This window comes from Anopheles gambiae, chromosome 3, assembly GCF_943734735.2.
Source record: "Anopheles gambiae chromosome 3, idAnoGambNW_F1_1, whole genome shotgun sequence".
Classification (NCBI taxonomy): Eukaryota; Metazoa; Arthropoda; class Insecta; order Diptera; family Culicidae; genus Anopheles; species Anopheles gambiae.
In genome coordinates, this window is record NC_064602.1 from 4,190,688 (window position 1) to 4,208,952 (window position 18,265).

At 48.2% G+C, this 18,265-nt stretch overlaps 1 protein-coding gene and 1 long non-coding RNA gene across 15 annotated transcripts in view; one reads left to right on the forward strand and one right to left on the reverse strand.

The window, feature by feature from the left end:
• The window catches only part of LOC1277930 (uncharacterized), a 69,983-nt gene that overhangs the window by 9,809 nt on the left and 41,909 nt on the right, over window positions 1-18,265 (forward strand). The window contains exon 1 of one of the 14 annotated variants that reach the window (XM_061662786.1): window positions 1,132-1,203. The exons of the other annotated variants lie outside the window; for them this stretch is intronic. The gene's annotated coding sequence lies outside the window, so the exon portion shown is untranslated. Of the gene's footprint in view, window positions 1-1,131; window positions 1,204-18,265 lie in introns of those variants that run through there. 14 annotated transcript variants of the gene reach the window in all.
• LOC133394091 (uncharacterized) lies at window positions 14,849-15,995 on the reverse strand. The gene is made up of 3 exons (XR_009766598.1): window positions 15,588-15,995; window positions 15,454-15,516; window positions 14,849-15,361 (listed from the first exon to the last, which is right to left on the reverse strand). It is a non-coding gene; the product is annotated as an uncharacterized LOC133394091 (long non-coding RNA).

The window sequence follows — 18,265 nt, forward strand, 5'->3', positions numbered from 1 at the left end:
TACAATGCAGATACCAGATGAATCAGTGACAGTGACATATCTTCTTGGAGTATTCTTGCTTTGAACCAAATCAATCAGTCAACATACAGCTCAGGTCGTATGTACAATCCATAAACTCACACTTTCTGGTCACTCGCAGCACAGTGCACAAAGCCTTGCAATGTTTAGCTCCGGGCTGCGGGAAAGCGTTCGTTTTATGTGGTGTAAAATTGTCCTTCCGAACGCCAACGTGTCGCACCGGGCAACTGTTCCACCCATTGCAAATCGAATGGAAATTTATTGACCAACCCCATTGCTGGTGGTGCTGGTCGGCGTTCTCCCGGGATGTGCCTTGGTTGCAGACTTGCACACCTGGAAGCGAGCACAAAAACAGTGTACGCGATGGTGCTATAAGGTTGAGACACCACTACGTACCATCTACCCGCCTCTGTGAGGTATTGTGGGTGTCTCTATTGTAGGACCGGAAAGCAAAACTTTTTCCCCAACGCAAGGGATGGGGGTCAGGTGCACTGTTCCGTGTTCCATTCCGAGTCGACAATTTAGCAGTTGGTGTTGGTGTTGGAAAGAGATGAGTGTGCGCCGGTACGAACCATTTTCCCTGGTCGCATCGCCTGAGCCACGGGAGAACTTTCCCGATCCAGGTGGATGAAAGTTGGCGGCACAGGTGAAGGCAGCACGGAAGCTTCCCTTGTTGCGCAATCGAACTATCGACGGGTCGGTTTTTCCCGAAAGTCTCGTCTGCCATACTCCGTGTCCGCTTGTCCCTTTCTACAAGGGTGGAGTTAGAGGGACCAAAGCCAGACCCTTTCACGCTTCCCTTCGTCCTTCGTCTTTGTTCGTTTGTGTGTGTTGTTGATTGGTACACAGTGAGCTTCAGCCGTTTTCTCGTGTACGAGGCTCACGAGGCCTGCGACCGTATGTAAATTGATGGTTTGGTTGTATGGGGCGCGACCATACTCATCCGAATCGATACGAGACGATTAGATCCGCGAGTAGGTGCCGTGGGACCTTACCGAGGAGCTGTTGCCTGGGAGGAGCAGGGCGATGTTTGTTTGAAATTGAAATTAGAAGCGCTAGTACAACATATAATTAACAATAACATTAAGAGATGTTCTTTTATATCCTTTCCAGGAATCTCCACGACTCTCTGGGTTTTCTAATATTCCTTTGAGCGGGAGTTGATCAGGCATTTTATATTTAAAGGTGAGTTGCACTAGCTTTCTTATGTTCTTAATATTTTGAATTGGGAGAAAAAGAAGGCGATAATGAACTTCAATGGTACACGCAGTATTGGGAAAACGTTATATTATTTTCAATTAGCTCGATCGAGTCCAATTTATGGAATCCAATATCAATTCCGCAGGGTCGTCGTAGCACCAAATCCCGACATTTAAACAGTAAAAGCAACATTCCATTTACCGGCGGCAAGAAAATTGCCCCCTACTCTTCGCTCCCCTGTTCTGTTTGCTCCATCCGCTCTCGGGGTTTGTGTGTATGTGTCAATTAATTTTCCTCCCGGTTTGGCTTTTACCCCCGCATCACACATTGATATTCCTTTTTCTTCCACATGCACACGCTTTAACGGGAAAGCTTTGTGCGCACTCGCGCTCACGGAAAAGCGAGAGCGAAAGAAAGAGAGCGCGCTTCGCTCCTTTTCATCCAGGAGCTTTTCTCTCGTAAAAATTTTCATCCCAACCGGCGTTGAAGAAGCAATTCCGAGAAGCGTTCTCGCTCACGCACACGGTGTCACCTTTCTCTTCGCTGTGTGCACAGAGTGTGTCCCGTTTCCTTAATTTTCACCTCGCGAGAAAGTGAGCGCTTTTCCGGGATGCATTTCTTTTGGTGTTGTTTTTTCCCCCTGATGGCGCCCTCTCGATTTACTTTTCCATTGCTTTTCATCTCCTTCTCTCGCGCGCGCGTACGTTTCGTCCTTTCGTCCTTTTCCCCCTCTGTCCCATAGCTAGCCGAAGGCTCCCCGAAAAAATCGCACCAAGTGGAAACGTATCATCGGAAACGCACCACCCCCCTGACGCCATTCGCCCCTCCACCTTCTTCTGGTCGTCGACATTCTAACCTCACGTGCACAGAAAATGGTCCTTTGTGACAGTGTGGTGCGCGAGTCTCGGGATACACCGAAAAACGGCGGCCATTTTGATTCATGCCGTCGCGCTCGCACACCCCAGTACCTCCCGCCAGCAACCTCCGCAGTCTACTGCCGCCGCTCGGCCACGGGAGCCACGGGGCAGCCAGGGCAGCCGGCGGTGGAAAATGTTCGATAATCCAGATAATGGGCTTAAATCTGCATAGTGTGAGGATTTGTGTCTAAACACAATCTTATGCTAGAATGAAACTCACACCTAATAATCCCATCCTAATCCGTTATGTAGCAATTGGGCGGTGTGGTGTTTTCCGGCTTTTTTTTGCTGTGGCAGGATCATTGAAATGTATATGAAACATTGTGGTTTCACGCCACACAAGTCATGCCGAGTGTCGTATAAATATGCAATATAAGCTCTGTTTGTGTGAGTGTGTGGTGCTGTTGTATTGAGAGAGCATAAAACAAACAAACAACAGCTGTTATTTGTGGCCCCACTGGTACCACCACTGTTGCTTTCTGTTGTTATTGCATGACGTCACCGATTTGTGCGGTTGTTAATAGTAACCGAACACACAATTCCCTTCCCCCTTTCTGGGTTGCCAAAAACCGGGGGTTATGGGTAGCTTTTTGGCTCTTTGCGCGCCACAGATTGTCGTGGCTGGAGGGAATGAATTTCCATTGCTAATTTCCAACCCCCCCAAGCAGACAGTGGCGTGTTCCGGTGGCGATGAAGTTGTTGAATGCTTGGGAAGAAAGGATTAAAACACTTTGCAACAGTGTGTTTTATTTGTTGAATGTTATCGTCATTGATTGAATGTTTTCCCCTTTTTTATTCAACAACTCTACAAGGTTCTTCAAACGTTTGTCCAACGCATCCTTTCGAAACCACTTCCGCGTTGGTTCGTCCTATATAATGTATTCGCCTGTGTGAAAGTGTGAAACATAAGAGAAGCCTCTAGCATTTCACTTTCACTCTCACTTGATTAATACACTCATACTAAAATGAGGATGTTTTTGGTGCGTAGTAGCGCCCCCTTTTCTCTGTGAATAGTTTCAGTAAGTGTGGATATCTGTGTATGTGTGTGTGTGTGTGTGTTTGTGAGCAGTGTCAGAAGCTTAAACGCACACGCAACACTTTCGCCAACACACAAATCCATATTGTCCCGACTGTGTATGCCCTCTCCCTGCTCGTTTCCCATGTCCTTTACATCTCCAGTAGCACCCACACATACATACACATACACGCGCTCTCCCACACAACCCCAAATTAGGTCATAATAACGTGTGGGTGGGTGGGCTGTGGGTGGGATTGTGGGCGCGGGAGTCTCCGAGGAGGTTAATTGAATTTCCATACGGCTAATTAGCAGGATTCACATTAAATTTTCATTCCCTGCTGCTGCCGGGTGGCTTCTGTGGAGGGTTTGGTTGGTTGTGGGCTGGAGGGACACAACTACCAGCAAGCAACTCGCGTCCATCTCGCGCCTGTCGCTTGGGCTTGGGGCGTGTACAAATTGCCATAAAGACCAATAAATTGAAGCAATTAAATAATAGAGCGACAGTCGGTGCCGGAGCCGAAAGGCCAAAAACCGTGCGGTTGTTGCTGCATCCGTGTCCCGTGCGTGTGTGTGATTGTGCATGTGCCGATCCAAATTGCATTCACGGGGTGGTGCCAAAGAGCGTGATAATGAATAATGTTGCACTGTTTGTATCCGCCGCCACGCACCTGTATGCGTGGGGGTTTCTTTTTTCTCTCTCTCTCTCCCCCCGTGCTGCTTATCAATTTAAAGGATCAGTTAATTTGTATCCTTTCTCTCTTGGGAAGAAGGTGGTGCGGCGGTGAAACGAGTGAGAACACTCACCGGGTGGAAATGGCAGAGGGAAAAGCGTATTGTTTTATTGTGTCGGTGCCGATCGGGAAATGGAGTTGCTTGAATATGAAATTAAATTGCTGGTAATGGGATTGAGATTGCAGAAGCCCACCCCCGAGCGGGTTGAAGGTTTTCGGATAATTTAATCAACCAATGCGAAAATAATTGCCACCAAGGAGGCCAGCAGGCTTGAGCTGCTGAATGTCCCCCGTAATGATAACGCAGCCCTTGTGCGCATTGATTTGCCGATGGAATCGGATTCTGGGAACAATTTTCGGGGAACAAACAGTCGATTGGTTCTGTTGGCTTCGTCTGTTCGTCGTCTTACAGGCGAAAGGCGATCGAAATTACTCAGTTGCTGGCTATATCCCCAATGCTGAAAACCGTAAAGGAAACTCATCCCGAGTCCGTCCCTTTCGATTCAATGTTGCTCTCCGCTCGACACTTTTCATCCTCTGTTTCCTCTCTTTCAACCCCAAAGCACACACACACACACACACACACACACACACACACACACAGACGCCCTCAGCTTGTTCTGTGACGCCCTGCTCCTCCAGCGCGCTAAACGCGCAAACCTTCATCAATCTTGTCGCCCTTTCGGAGGAGCAATTCATTTCACGACTGTTCGGGGTTCGGTTGTGCGAAAAAAAAGTAAACCTTCAGTGTTTAGATGTGCGAGTGTGTGTTTGTTTGTATGTGCGTGAAATAAGATGCGGATAAGAGTGTGTGTGTGTGTGAGTGTGTTTGTGTGCAGTAACCTCTCTCCCCGGTACGTCCGGTACGCGACACACAAGCTCTCCCCCTTTGTTTCGGGAGCTCCCCAGCAATATTGAGCCACCCCTTCGCGAAGGTTTTCCTCATTTGCGCTGTTGTGTACCGTTTCTTTCTTTCACTCCGGTCCCCCAAGCGTCCCCCATCACACGGCGACGGTTCAGTTTGTCGTCTTCTTTTTCCGCTTCACCTTATCGCTGGTGGTGGATCATTGCGGGCGGCCAGAATTGGTCGCGATGTGCGCGGCTTTCGGGTGGAGGAGGGGCGAGAAGAAGAACGGAAATGCCTCGTGGCTAAAATCACCCGTGGAACGAACGAACGCGTTGGGTGGTTTGGGAGCGCGTGACATGGGTGACACCGACTGCTGCTGCCGAGGAAGTGCTTGAGAATTTCATATCACAAGTGTCTTTGTTTGTGCGAGAAGCAGGCAAGAGGAGCGAGAGATGATGAGTGCGAAAAGGGGAAACAATTTTAGAGGGAACGACGCCGAGGGGAGCGTGAAAAAAGTCTCCTGGAGTCGTCCTGCCTTGTGTCTGCGTTGCAATAATCGTTCATATCCGTTAGAAGTGGGTTGATAAGTTTGTGGAGTCTGTTCAACGCTCAAAAAACCTTTGAACCAACCAAAAACTTTTGGGAGACATCTTACTTCTTGTGGCCAGCGTTTAACCGTCCAATTCAACCTGTATTCAATGCACTTATCAATCCGATCCGCTGTACTCAGAGCCTGCACTTTCGGAAGTGAAAATAACTTTCCCAGTTTTTGCCAGTGCCTGCGCAGTGGACCTCTCCCGTGCCGCGCGCTACCCGAGGGTTCTATTTTTCCAATTCCATTTTCCACGCGGCGCACTGTTTTCCACGGCACCCGCACCCGCAACCGGGGGCACAGTCTTGACAAACCGAGCACACAGACACAATGGTGGAATGGAAAATTTAACCGAACAGCAGCAAAACCTTCGCTCTCGTCGTCGCAGGTAGCGCAAAGCGGCGTCGCTTCGTCCACAGTTTGCCGAGTTCAATCCTTTTCCAAACGCGGGTGCGCGCGCGGCGGGTCCGTTACCTTTTTCATTTGCTCCTTTGCACGGAAGGCACAATGGATGATGTGGGGAAAAAGGGGGAGGGAAGGAGGAGAAGGCAGAGGGTTCATCCGGAAAAAGAAAAGGCTCTCAGGGCTCTGCAATGGTGGAGGGTGAACGGCGAGTGTCGTCCTCTTACGTGATCCGGCGAGTATTTTGCGGCCCGGCTTTCCCGGGGCTCGTTGGTTCGTGTTGCTAGGTTAGACTCCGTGTCCCGCTGGTATAACGGTGGGCGGGTTGAGCGGTCACTCGGGGTTGGGGGGTCGGTCGGTTGGAGTTCGGTTCCGAGGCGCGCTAGGGTTATTATAATTTGATTGCTACAGGTTTTCGCAAACTCTCGCTAGTGGACGGATGGCAACCTATACCTTTTACGCCATTTTGCGGAGGAAACGGCACACCATATGTGTCTGTGTGTGTGTGTGTGTGTGTGTCTGGTCATGTGTGAAAAAGGCAGAACGTGCTGGAAACGCTTTGGCACTTTTCGTCGAGCGAGTGGTTTCAGTTGGAGTTATTAGAATTGAACTCTATCGCTATAAGAGCCAGAAGCGTCGCTTGTCTTTTTCATTGCATGATTACTTATTCCAATAAAAACAATGTTCTGAATGACTCCAGCGCAGATGCGTCGCATGATGTTCGTTGTATCATTTCTCTATCTCGTTTTGAGTCGAACCTCACCATGAAGAAGCAGGCTCGCTCCTCCATCTATCATCGATAATGTCATCCATTATCGATTCTATGCAAACCGGGCGTGTAATTCAACGGCGATAACACACCGTACCCCCGTTTATGCTTGATGTTTCATCGATTTTATGCTCAATAAATTATTCACCGTACTGTGCCGACTTGGCTGCCGACGGTCCCCCTGGATCGGGCAAAGGGGACTTGTTAGTTCCTGTAAAAGTTGGAAACCACGGGATGACTTGGTGTCAGAAGAGGTTAAATCAAGTGCACAGCTAGTAACATCAGGTGGTTTTGGTGTACTTTTGTACATCCTTTTCTCATTAAAGATGGCATTGTAGGTTAAAATTCCACTTTTCTGAAGCTCACAAACACTCACTCTTCGGATCATCGTGCAATGCTTCGGTAAATCTCATCGATAAGAAGGATGCTCTTCTTCCATCTCCATTTTGCTCATTTTGCTTCCCTTCCCTCGGCTCGGCGGTAGAGCTGCTTGTATTTAAAAGTCCTAAAATTCGATTCCTAGTTTTTTGCTTCAGCAGTTTCCTTCCATGCTCGATACTTGCGAGCATTAGACGGGTGATGGCAAAAAGCGGATGTATTCGCCAGTGCTCGCCTTGTCCCTCGTTTTCCAATAATACCAAACCAAGGACGAAGGGCGCAACCAGGGCGACGGAGGCTGCAGGACGTGAAGAGTAAAAATCCGTCACCAACCATCGAACCGGAAGCGTTCGTTATCTTTTTCTTTTCTACCTGGCTCCCTACCCTCCGGTCACGCGCCGACAAACTGAGGAAGGCTCGAGTGGAGAAAAAAAAATCGAGTGGAAATGGACAAAAAGCGGAGCCAATTCGGGGCTGCTACAAAGTGGATGCCGAAACGGTGGTGGAGGACGGCTGTCAATGGGGAGAGGAGGGAGGATTCGCTCGGAATGTGATGAGAATACGGTTCCAACAGTTGCAAGGATCTGTTGGGAGGGTGTTTTTCTCTCTCCTGCGCTTGATAACTGAACAAGAAACAAAAAGGAAAAACCATTTTGTGGGTGGTGCAGAGAGGTGGGAGTAAAAAATTGATGACGAAAAAAAAACACACACTCACTCACAAACACAGGGACACAATAAGCGTGAGTCCTTACAATCAGAGTCGTTTGGGTTTTGGCTGAAGTGGAAAAACGAGGAGACGAAGCGAATTCATCTGCGCGAATTTGGGAGGAGGAGGAAAAAAACGGAACACCTTTTGCGTTTTGTTCGGGAGTTGGGGGGAGGGGGGGGGGGGAGGACATTTTGTTTCAAGTGAGTGTGAGTCTTGCGAGTCCCTTTTCCAAGGAGATATGGTACACGAACGGACGGATGGATGGATGGATGGAAGAGTGTGGGCCCCACGGAGTGTTTGAGCAGAGCTTCCTTGTCCCGCGGACAATCTTCATTTGCCCTTCGCACTCAAGTCGTCTTCCCGTTGACATTGGTTTGCTTTTGCTTAATTTAAATTAATTGCACAAAATGCTGCGAGGGACGAGGAACGAGAAAAGAAAAATGAAGTACACAGCGCACGGGCGGAGGAGAGTCAGTCAACCGGGCCGCCCTGAGCCGCCCGGAGGAAGACACGAGCGAGAAGGGAGATCATTTCAACAGCTTGCTTTGGAAAATTAGATGCGAAAAAATATTACAGCGAGTGGTTTTTTTCTTCTTCTCCTCCCCCGCTGTCTCTGTCCCTGTGTGAAGGCAAGGACCGGCGCACACAAACACACTGCTACATAACTGCGAGAGTTGGGTGTGTGGGCTGGTGATTACGGTTACGAATCGAAGGTTCAGTTTTCTTTTTTTCGTGAGTGTAATGGAGAGAAAATTCGAAGGCAAATGTAAAGTTGGATCGAAGCGCTACGTGGCGTGCATTGATGTTATGGCTGAGACGGTTTTTGATGATGATTTTGGACAAGAGAAGGAAAATTCCTAAACTGTCGATACATACGATGTTTGTCAATCATACAGCTGCAATTGTTAGGAACATTGCAATGTTAAAATGCAAGAAAACCTCTTTAAACCATCAAATCAAAGTATAAAATAACAATATACAGTACAGCAATCCCTGCAATTGGTATTAATTGTAGCTGACAAAGAAAAACAACGCTACCAATGTGTGAGAAAGCACCTGGAAAACTAATCGAATTTTCTTTAATCGTCCTGACCCAAGTCGAGTCTTCTTCCTTTGAGACGCATCTATGTACGTACAGGTTTTGCGTTCAGATTGTGACCATTCCTGCATTGAAGCGTGGGAAAAGCATCCGTGTAAAGCGGCACTCGAACACCCATCCACACACACAGACACATTCTATCCCTTTGTGGCAGGCACAATTTATGTACACCAGCACCTCCACCATTGCCACCACACCAGGCCTCAGGTCTATCTAATTTTCCACTTTTCATTTCTACCAAATCCCCTTTTCCCGTTCACCTCCAGCGGGGTTTGTTGGTGGTTTATTCGCGTGTGTGTGTGTGTTGGTGTATTTATCAAGCGACACCCCTTCCCCGGGGGAAGCGAATGAACCTCCGGAAAAGCTGCCGCCTGAAAGCCGGAGGAAGGTTCAGTAAATACGCTGGCTCGTTTGTAGTTTGTGCCCGAGCATTTTGTTGTAGAAAAAGATAAGCACTGTGCGAAGAGAGCGATGTGGGGAGGGCGAATGAAGCAGGAGACAAACGATGCAGTAACGATTTTCGTTCGGCTTGTCGTTTTTACAGTACACCGCATACAGAGGGAAGCACACAAACAAGCAAAACAGTACAAAAAAGGATCCAAACCATCCTGCAACGGCGAACGAAAGACGGCTAAAATGGGAAGGATTTGCGCAAGTTTTACCACACGGCTCTGCTTGTATCTCGCCCCTCCGGGCCCGGACGGCAAATTGTTCATTTCTCGGGCAAACGTAGAAGAAGAAGAGGCTAGACGCGACGGTTAGAGGGAGGTCGTATTCCACTTTTTTGCTTTCGTTTCTGGGACGCTCTTAGAAAGCGTAGCATACTCTCCAACCAGCTAGAATGGCGAAAGTAAGCAAAACACTAACACTTGCTTTACAGCCCTATAGCCTCTCCCTCCCAGTGCTGCTCCCTTAACTCTGCTGTGCCTTCGCTTGACATTTTTTTTTGTGGCCGGTTTTGGTTTTGCTTCTTAGGATAAATCGAGGGCCTTAGCTTTTCCGGTCCCCGAGCTGCTGGGCTGAACCGGACTCGTGTTGGTGGCAGAAGTAAGCAAGCAAAAAAAAAAACACACACACACACACACAGAACGGATCTAAATCTGCTGCAGTTCTCTCCGCTCCAATGTACACTGCAGGGTGTGATGGGTTACGCGCGCGCCAGTAGGAAATGATGAGACTCCACCGAAAAGGCCATTTTGCTACAGCTTAACAAAGCTGGACGAAAAAGTGGGGAGAGGGAGGGTTGGAGAGGGTGTATTTTGCTTCTCATTCCACCCGGAGATATCCATTTGCGACAGCCGGGGATCCCTTTTTTTGTTGGCTGACTTGGTTGGTTGGTTGGTTGGTTGCGATCTCTTGTTTCCTGAGCTTCAACTTCCGGCAATGGTTATGAGTGTGTGTCTGTGTGTGCGAGAGGTCCAATTGTAAGGAGGAAGGACCGGTGTTTTTCGAGGGGGGACCGGAAGATTAAACCGGACCCGTTTACTGAAAACCCGAGGTGACCTTTGCAAAACCGGAGCGAGCTAATATTAGGCATTCGAGTGGGTCTTGCGTCCCTTCTGTGGGCATGACATAACAGGATGTGCTGAAGGATCCAGCAATGCCATTTCTTGATGCTTCACTAGTTTTTTTTGCTCTTCTACTTCATCTAAACAGGACAGGATGGTATGAAGAGCAAATTTGTGTACAAGATATGTGACATTCGCCGCAGAAGCTTGGGAAGTGTGGCCTTTCGACATTGTTTCTAATTGTAATCTACCTCTTTGTACTATTTGTACCTATAATTTGTGAAAACTGTTTGAGAATGTCTTATGAGTAGTTGTACTAATGTTGTAATTTCTTCTCCCTCTTTTCAGGTAAGACTCTTTCAACCCACAAATCTACGAAAACCACCCATGTAAGTCCAATCTTCATGGTGAAACATTACAATCAAACTAATCAGCTCTATCACATATAAAAGTGATTGCTGTTAATCCCTTGATTGAGCTGCCTATTGCACCCTCCCTCAAATCAATTCTATTAGTAAGTGTGTGTGTTCCCTCGTCTATGTAATTGATGCTACGAAGAGAGCCCACACAGGGAAAGTGAAAGCTTGCGACACGATAGTAAAAGCGATAAATACGTGATAAGGTACCTTTTTCCTTTCGATCAGTGAGTGATTCAATGACGATTGTTTCTTCCTCAATCTATTGTAGGGGGAACCAGGGTTTTGTTATTGTCTTGCCTTTGCAAGTCGCACAGCTGGCGTATTCAATTGGTGTGAAGATGGAAATTAAAAATGTAATTGCATTTGCTTCAATCGTGGTGCGAAATGCATTTCCCTGCAACATCCTCTAAATAGCTATAAAGACACGGTGAAGGTGATGTTTCCTTCCAACTGTTAGCTCTGATGTCTGGAGTCTGTGTGGCGTCCCTATTCAATGAACATTCGATTTACTGCAGTATTTTATTGGCCCCCCTTCTATGCCGCTTGCTGTGTGAAGTTTTCGCCTGTTTTGCATAATATTGGTTAATCATAGTGCCTGGCACTTACATTTACATCTTTCTCTCACTTTTGCTTCCCCGGGTTTTTAATGGCTTTTTGCAATTACTTTCTCACCCAACCACTAAACACCGCAAAAATACGCTTCATCATCACGTGGCCACAGCGACACTTAAAATCCGTGCCTCGTTCACAGTCTTCTCTTGCTCCACGAACGAAGAAGTAAAGCATCTTGTGCGCCTCCCAAATCTCGTACCATGTCGCTGACCGACACGCGGCCTGTGCATGCCATTTGGACGGACGGATCCACGCGTGTGTGTATGTGTCGGCACCCACCATTCCACGCGAACTGAAGGCGGCTTAATACACACCGTGGCCACATTCCGTAATTATCGTGTCTTTTCTAGCAGTGCCGTTACCCTCCACCCCATATTCCGCGCGGGTGATGCGTTGGAGTTTACTGGATTCGGTTCCGCCTGGCCGGAATCGTCATAAGTATGTGTCGCCGTTCGTCTGCTGCGCCGTCCCCGGTAGCAGCGGGTTCAGCGGTGAAGCATTAACCCGTTCGTGGCGTTTCCTCTGCTTCTGCTTCTTTATTCATGTTCAATCTGAAAGGTGAAAGGGAGGGGGGGGGGGGAGTTGATGGAGATGAAGTAGTGTGCTCTGTGTTGGTGCTGTTGGTGGTGGCGATCGCGATCTTTCTACTTGCGCGTGTATGTTTCGCCCCATTCGGAAAGCGCGGGGGTATTTATCGGTTGGTAGCGCTGGTCTTCTGTTCGGTCAGTTGGAATAACGTAACCTCCTCCTCCTCCTGCTCAAATAACAAAAAAAGAGCCACAGTAACTTTAGTCCTACTGTTGTGCCTTGTTTTCGTGAGCAAAAAGATGCAATAAAACAATGAATTGTACATTTTCCAAAACGCACTGGTAACGAATCGGAGTCTCCGTGAGCTGTGTAATTTAAGGTGGAAAGTGTATTATGAAACAATTGTACAGAAAACCGTGAAGAAAGTGTAATGTAATCAATACACTTTTAGGAGAACGTTTTGGTTGGTCGTTTAGCAGCGTCCCATTTCGTATTTAAATCGCGTTTCCAAAAGGGTTGCCGGTAGCATCACGGACCATGGACAGCACAGCCAACCAACGTTTCCGAAAAGGCTGTAAAGATAAATGTGCTATCAAAATCATCCATTCGTATCTAATCGTTTTGGCCTCCGGTGTGTTTGTGCGTTGACTTTGAATCCACTTTGTCGTTAAAAGAAGACTAACTAAGGCAGGCTTTATGTATTGCTGGGATATGTATAAACACTAAATTGTGATTTAATGCATAAAAAGGTAACAGTCTTACCTCATTTGCCAACATGAATCTGGTGCTGGAGGATTATGGATTGATGGCACAAACTACCACCAGCACACACACACACTCATTAGCTTGCCCGGAGCCGCTCCAAACTTTTGGTTGCAAAAACGGTTCTATTTCATACCGATATAATTAGCCCCGTGACATATGACACACTTGTGCGCCCGGACCCGTCCCTACCTTGTTGTGGGAAGGGGAAGGGGAGTCATATTTCCTTCCCCACAATCACTTTTCCCCCCTGAAACCTTAGCCTCAGTTTATTAGCATCTTTTGCTTTGTGTGTTGCTCTTCCTTCATTTTCAGCGACCCAAAACGTTTCGTCGTCTGCGTTTGCCGTTCGTGGCAGCTCGCCCCGACCCCCCGACGTGTCCGCTTCGTTTGGGTTTGAGTGTTTTGTTTTGCTGCTCTCGAAACGTGATCGGAATGCTATCGCGTGAAAGTATGTTTATCGTTTACGACATCGACATCGTAATAATGGGCAATGGGGTAGTGTGGCAGCAACGGATGTGGATAGTTGTTGGTGCGGTGCTGCGGTGCACAGTAGATGAACACTTTTTGGCGTTGAGTTTGAGTGGGGTTGAAACTATAATTGGGGAAGGTTTTGTATTATGCGTGAATGTGTGTGTGTGTTCCACTTTATAACAAACACTTCTTACTCTTTACGTGCAAAACTGGTGACACAATGGAGACATTTTTCTTAGCGCGCGTGTGTGTGGTGCCTCTAGTCTCGGTTTTTTGAAGTCCTTATGGCCTACGAGCGATTTCAATCTTTCACCTGACTGCCGTTTGCTATTTACAAATGCATTGTTGTTTGGACAGTGTTTAAGCTATCTCCGGCTCGTGTCAAACCAGCAACCGTATGATGAAACTTGATACGATTCGTCGCGACTCCAGTGTCCAGCCGTCATAATGATAGTTTGCGATGGTGCTTTGTACACAATCAAACTGTGTCATCAAGCGGCAAAGAGTTTGAATGTGTGGCGTGTGGTGACTCGAAATAATCGTTGAAGATGGCTCAAAAAACAAATGGGTTAATAATAGATTTGTTTTGGATTAATAATTGTACATGATTGGGACGCCGTTTTATCTTGATTGCTGTTATCGTTTTATCTGAAGAATGAAGAAACCCTTTCCCTGTGTGCCTCCTTTCGAAACAAGCCACTCCATCGTGCTATGAGCTGCCGCCATTCCCATTTCCAACGTGTTATGCCCAGTTTAAGAAAAGGATCGTTTATCGCTAAAAGAAAGTGTTCTTACCCGAACAGCACGCACACGTGTTGAGGGATAAATACGTCTGCTGCGTCGCTTTTACCACCTCCCACCTCGCTCCCTATCTCATCGCAGCTAGGGAACACAAAGAGTGGCCATACGTACGGGACTCCTTTTGCTTGATTGCGAACCCGTTTCCACTTTTATGCCACATGCTACTACTGCTACTACTACTACTACTAAGCGACCGACAGAGTCTCAACAGTCGCGCGAAGCATAAATACGCTTTGCTGCCATTTCCCAACAAGGGTAAGGTGGTGGCGGAGCGGAGGAAATGGCTAACTTTTTGCCTACGGTTATTGATTGCCAGCCCCATCGACGCCCTCTCGCTCTCTCTCTCCCTCTCGAACCCGGTCAGTGCGGAAGGAAGGCACAGCGTGTCTGGCGCAGGGGTGAACCCTGGCGATTGGGGGCAAAAGATATGGAAAGGACGGTGCGGGGGTTTTTTTTTCTGTCGGTTGGTTGTGTGCGAGTGAGCGAACAACACCACGAGGCCAAGGATTTGTGCCGTGGGATTGCTTTCGCTAAAGTTGTTCGTTGTCTCTCTACCCCGTTTGCTGGTGGTGGTGGTGGTGGGTGGAGATGATGGTCGGTGTGTGCGATCATAAATCCTGACCGTATGAACCGGACCCGGGGACCGGGAAAATTCATACCCAGTAGTACATACAACACACACACACACACACACCCTAACAGCCTTAAAGGCTCTCTTCCCCAAGCACACGACCCCGGAAGGATGTGGAAAGGGAAAGCAAACGTCACCTTTTTCCCGTTTCTCACCCTTTGCTTACGGTTCACGATGCCCCACCACGGTGATGGTGTAAAAGAGAATGAAGAGAGCGAGAGAGAGAGAGAGAGAGAGAGAGAGAGAGAGAGAGAGAGAGATAGGAGAGCCTACAAGAAAGGACGCCATTCTGGTAAGGGCGCGCGCGGCGGCTGTGTGTGTGTGTTGTGTCGTTTTTGAGCAATTGGCAGGACCGACCCGTTCGAACACAGCACCACCGCGGCTACCGAACGGGGAAAGGGCACCGAAAGGGGATGAGGGAGGCAGCAGGCAGTTACCCAGCCAACAATTTCCGAAGGCGCCCCGTGTAAAAAATTTTTACTTTAAGCTTTCCTTAAGTTTTTACACTAGCAGCAGCTAAAGTAAAAACTTTCAGCACGGCGCAAACCGACGCACACATTCAAATGCTTGGATTGCTGGTCCTGCTTACGCATACATTTGTATTTATCCCTCCCCTTATATTTTCGGATTGCTGGTTGTAGTAGTGACGCTTTTTCTTTTTGCTTTATGCACACTTTCGCATGCTGTTTATTGGTGTTACTCTTTCCACATACGTTTTGGAACACTCACACTCTGTATACGGCAGGATGCTTCACCCCTTCCAAATGCTGTGGTTGCTTTCTGTTACCCTTCCTTTCGTTCTTCCTTCTACCCTTTGCGCTAGGATATCCTCGACTGGTGCTGCGCGTGTTCAGCCGGCGCCTGTCTGGAAATGACGTCACGGACTGGTGCTGCGCATGTTTAGCCGTATCCTATGCATCCTGTGATGAAAGAGCTGTGATGATATCTGTTGATGAAAATTAACCAATAATTAAACCATGTGTTTAAAAAAAAAACAACTAAACAACATTTTGCACATAGGATGATAGAAACGCTTACCTTGATATTTTAAAACCGGACACCGTCCTTCCATCGGCAACCGTCGATTAACATGCGCGTGCACTGTAACTTTTTAGACGACAAGTGTTAGTTGAATGTATCCATTGAAGCACACACGAGGATAAGAAACTTACCTTAGAAATTTACAAGGATAAATAATTTCATAATTGAAGACGAAGGAACACGGCACAAAACGTAAACGAGCAAAGTACGGGGCACAAGAAATCACACATCACTCCAACACATCCTTCCACAGTGAAAGTTCTGGACAGACTGAGGTTGCCTAACACCCGGATGAGCGCGATAGCAGAAAAATCATGGGAGATCGAGAGAGATGTGTAGTCTCGGTTGAGCGGAATACGCATGCAGATGCATGCGTGTGTGTCACTCGAAGGATATCGGTTTCCCCTTCTCCCGTTTTTCGTTCATAGGCCACACGATCGGCGTTGTGCCGTCCAAAATCTAGAGAAAGAAGACATGCTCTCTCGCTTTGGCACACAGGAAAGTTTTCCAATAGCTTCGGTTTTGCTGGTTGGGTATGTGTTTCTTTGCTTCATTTTACCGCGCGACTTCTCGCCCTCTGGCCCTCACGGGTGTTCCTCGGGTGGGCACTGAAGTTATCCTTTCCACCAGTCCGTCCGTCGCTGACTTAAGGACAATTTCGTTTCGATTTTCTTGGCTGATTTGCCGCTGTCAAACGGGTATTTCGCCGCTGCTGTTGCTGCTGTTTGTGAAAGAGTGAGCAAGCAGAGAGAGAGAGAGAGAGAGAGAGAGAGAGAGAGAGAGAGATTTAGGGGTGAGTTAGGATGGGTTTTCCTCGCTTTTCTTCCTTTTTTTTGCTGCTGTTTCGGATGGAAAAGGATTTCTGTACATTTTTCCCTCTTTCGGGACGATTGTCGATTGGTTTGCATAAAAAAAGTGGCAGAGAGTGAAGGGGGGAGGGGGGGGGGGTTACGTAGCAGCAGCAACAAACTTGGAGCTAAGGCGAAAAGCCGGGCTTTTCTAAGGCTCATAAAATTATTGGGAAATGGATTCTACGGGGGCAACGTAGCGCACGTAGCTGATGGATGGAGGGCAGAGGTTGGCAAATAAAAGTAAGAAGCAACGGGCAGGAAAAACAGAACGGTCCTTAAACCCGTTACGAATCCCACTCACAATAGCAATAGGGTGAAGGAATCGGTTGGTGCGAGGGTGACCGAAAGAATAATCCTAATGACACACTGACGCGGGCGCGAGTGGCTGATAGGGGGGGGGGGGGGGGGGGGGGGGGCAGTTTTCCCTTTTTTATGGCACTACGATTGGAATGTGGTCAGCATTATGTGTGAACTCTATTAAATTAGGTTTATGGGAGTTTCACGACCATCAATTCTAGCTCGATTCTCTATCAGAAGCTCTCTATCTGGCTATTCAAATGTCGTTCTTGTTAGAAATATGTTGCCATCATTACAAGAAGCAATGTTTGCTAAAACAATCATCATAATGCTTCAATTCTCACCTTCTCGATATCACTTTCCACCGGAAATATTCTCTCTCTCCGGAAGGGAGTCTCCAAAAAGGAGCCTCAGCAAAATGTGATCCTGTTCATCCTCCCGGGCGTCATCGTCGTCGCCACTCCACCAAGCAAAAAGGGGGAAACCAACAAACGCGGGTGGCATTCGATCCGAAACGGGGAGGCGCACGATTGACGAACTTTTTATGTTCCCTGGTGCTGGTGCTTCTATCTCTGCCGCTGCCGGCTGGCTTGTGGCAAGTTCTCCGGCCTGTTTTGTACCTTCCTCTCGTTCTTCTTTTTTTTCTGTTGCTTCGCTGCCGCTTTGCTACTTTTGCGCCTTCGTTCGCCTCGTGTGGTGTTCCTTCCGTTTTTCTTTCTTCTCCCGGGGTCGGTGGTGGTGGTGCCTCATTTATTACCGGACGATGGTGGCGACGGTGTGCACGAACAAATGGAACTTGAAATTGTGAACGCGGCGCTGGAGAGAGGCGCGGCGCGGGACGTCACTGTGTTGTGCCAAGCGCGCTATAAATCGAGAATGGACACAACGAAATTAAAAAATAAACGGATGGGGGGGTGGGAGAGAAGGGGGAGGAAGCTCGGGGGTGTGGTTGGTAGAGCAGCGCGAGACGCGGTTGGTGAGGCTGCTGCTGCTGCTGCTGCTGAGGCGCTTCGGTGGTTATCGAGCAACAAGAACAAGAAGCCGCGGCTGCTCTACAGCCAGGCCCTGCCGCATGTTGTGTTCGCTCGCTGTACGCAGTAGGGTCGGGCGGGGCGGAATGTGAAGGGCGAGGGCAAGGAGAGGGTGGATGAAAAACCGCATCGTTCTCGCGCGCGCAGCACCCTTGGGTGGATGCGATGGAACAGGCGAACCAACGGTTGTGTATGTGTGTGTGCATGTGTGTGTGTTGTGAGGGAATTGTATGTTGTCTCCACACGCGCGTACCTCGTTCGTGAATGTTTCCAAAAGTGGTAGATGAGGATATGGGGGGGCTGGGGAGACGCATAAAATAGACTGTCCTAAGGGTAAGCGCAAAGGTAAGAATGGTCGTGTTTTTTTTTGCTTCTCTCGTTGCGTTTTTCTTCTTCATCTTCCTCTTCTTGTCGCTCCCTCCCAACGCAGGAAGTGTCGGTGAGATGAGCGCCGCGCGACGACGTCGAGTAGAATTTATAATACACAAGCTCGAACGAGAGCCAAGCCAAGTTCGCTCCTCCGTTGTGTGCTGCGGGTTGGGGGTGAGTGTGATGTTTGGTACTTTTTTCACCCCCCACCCTACCTCATCTATCCCCCAAATCGCCCACATTTTCTGTAGAGGAGCGGCA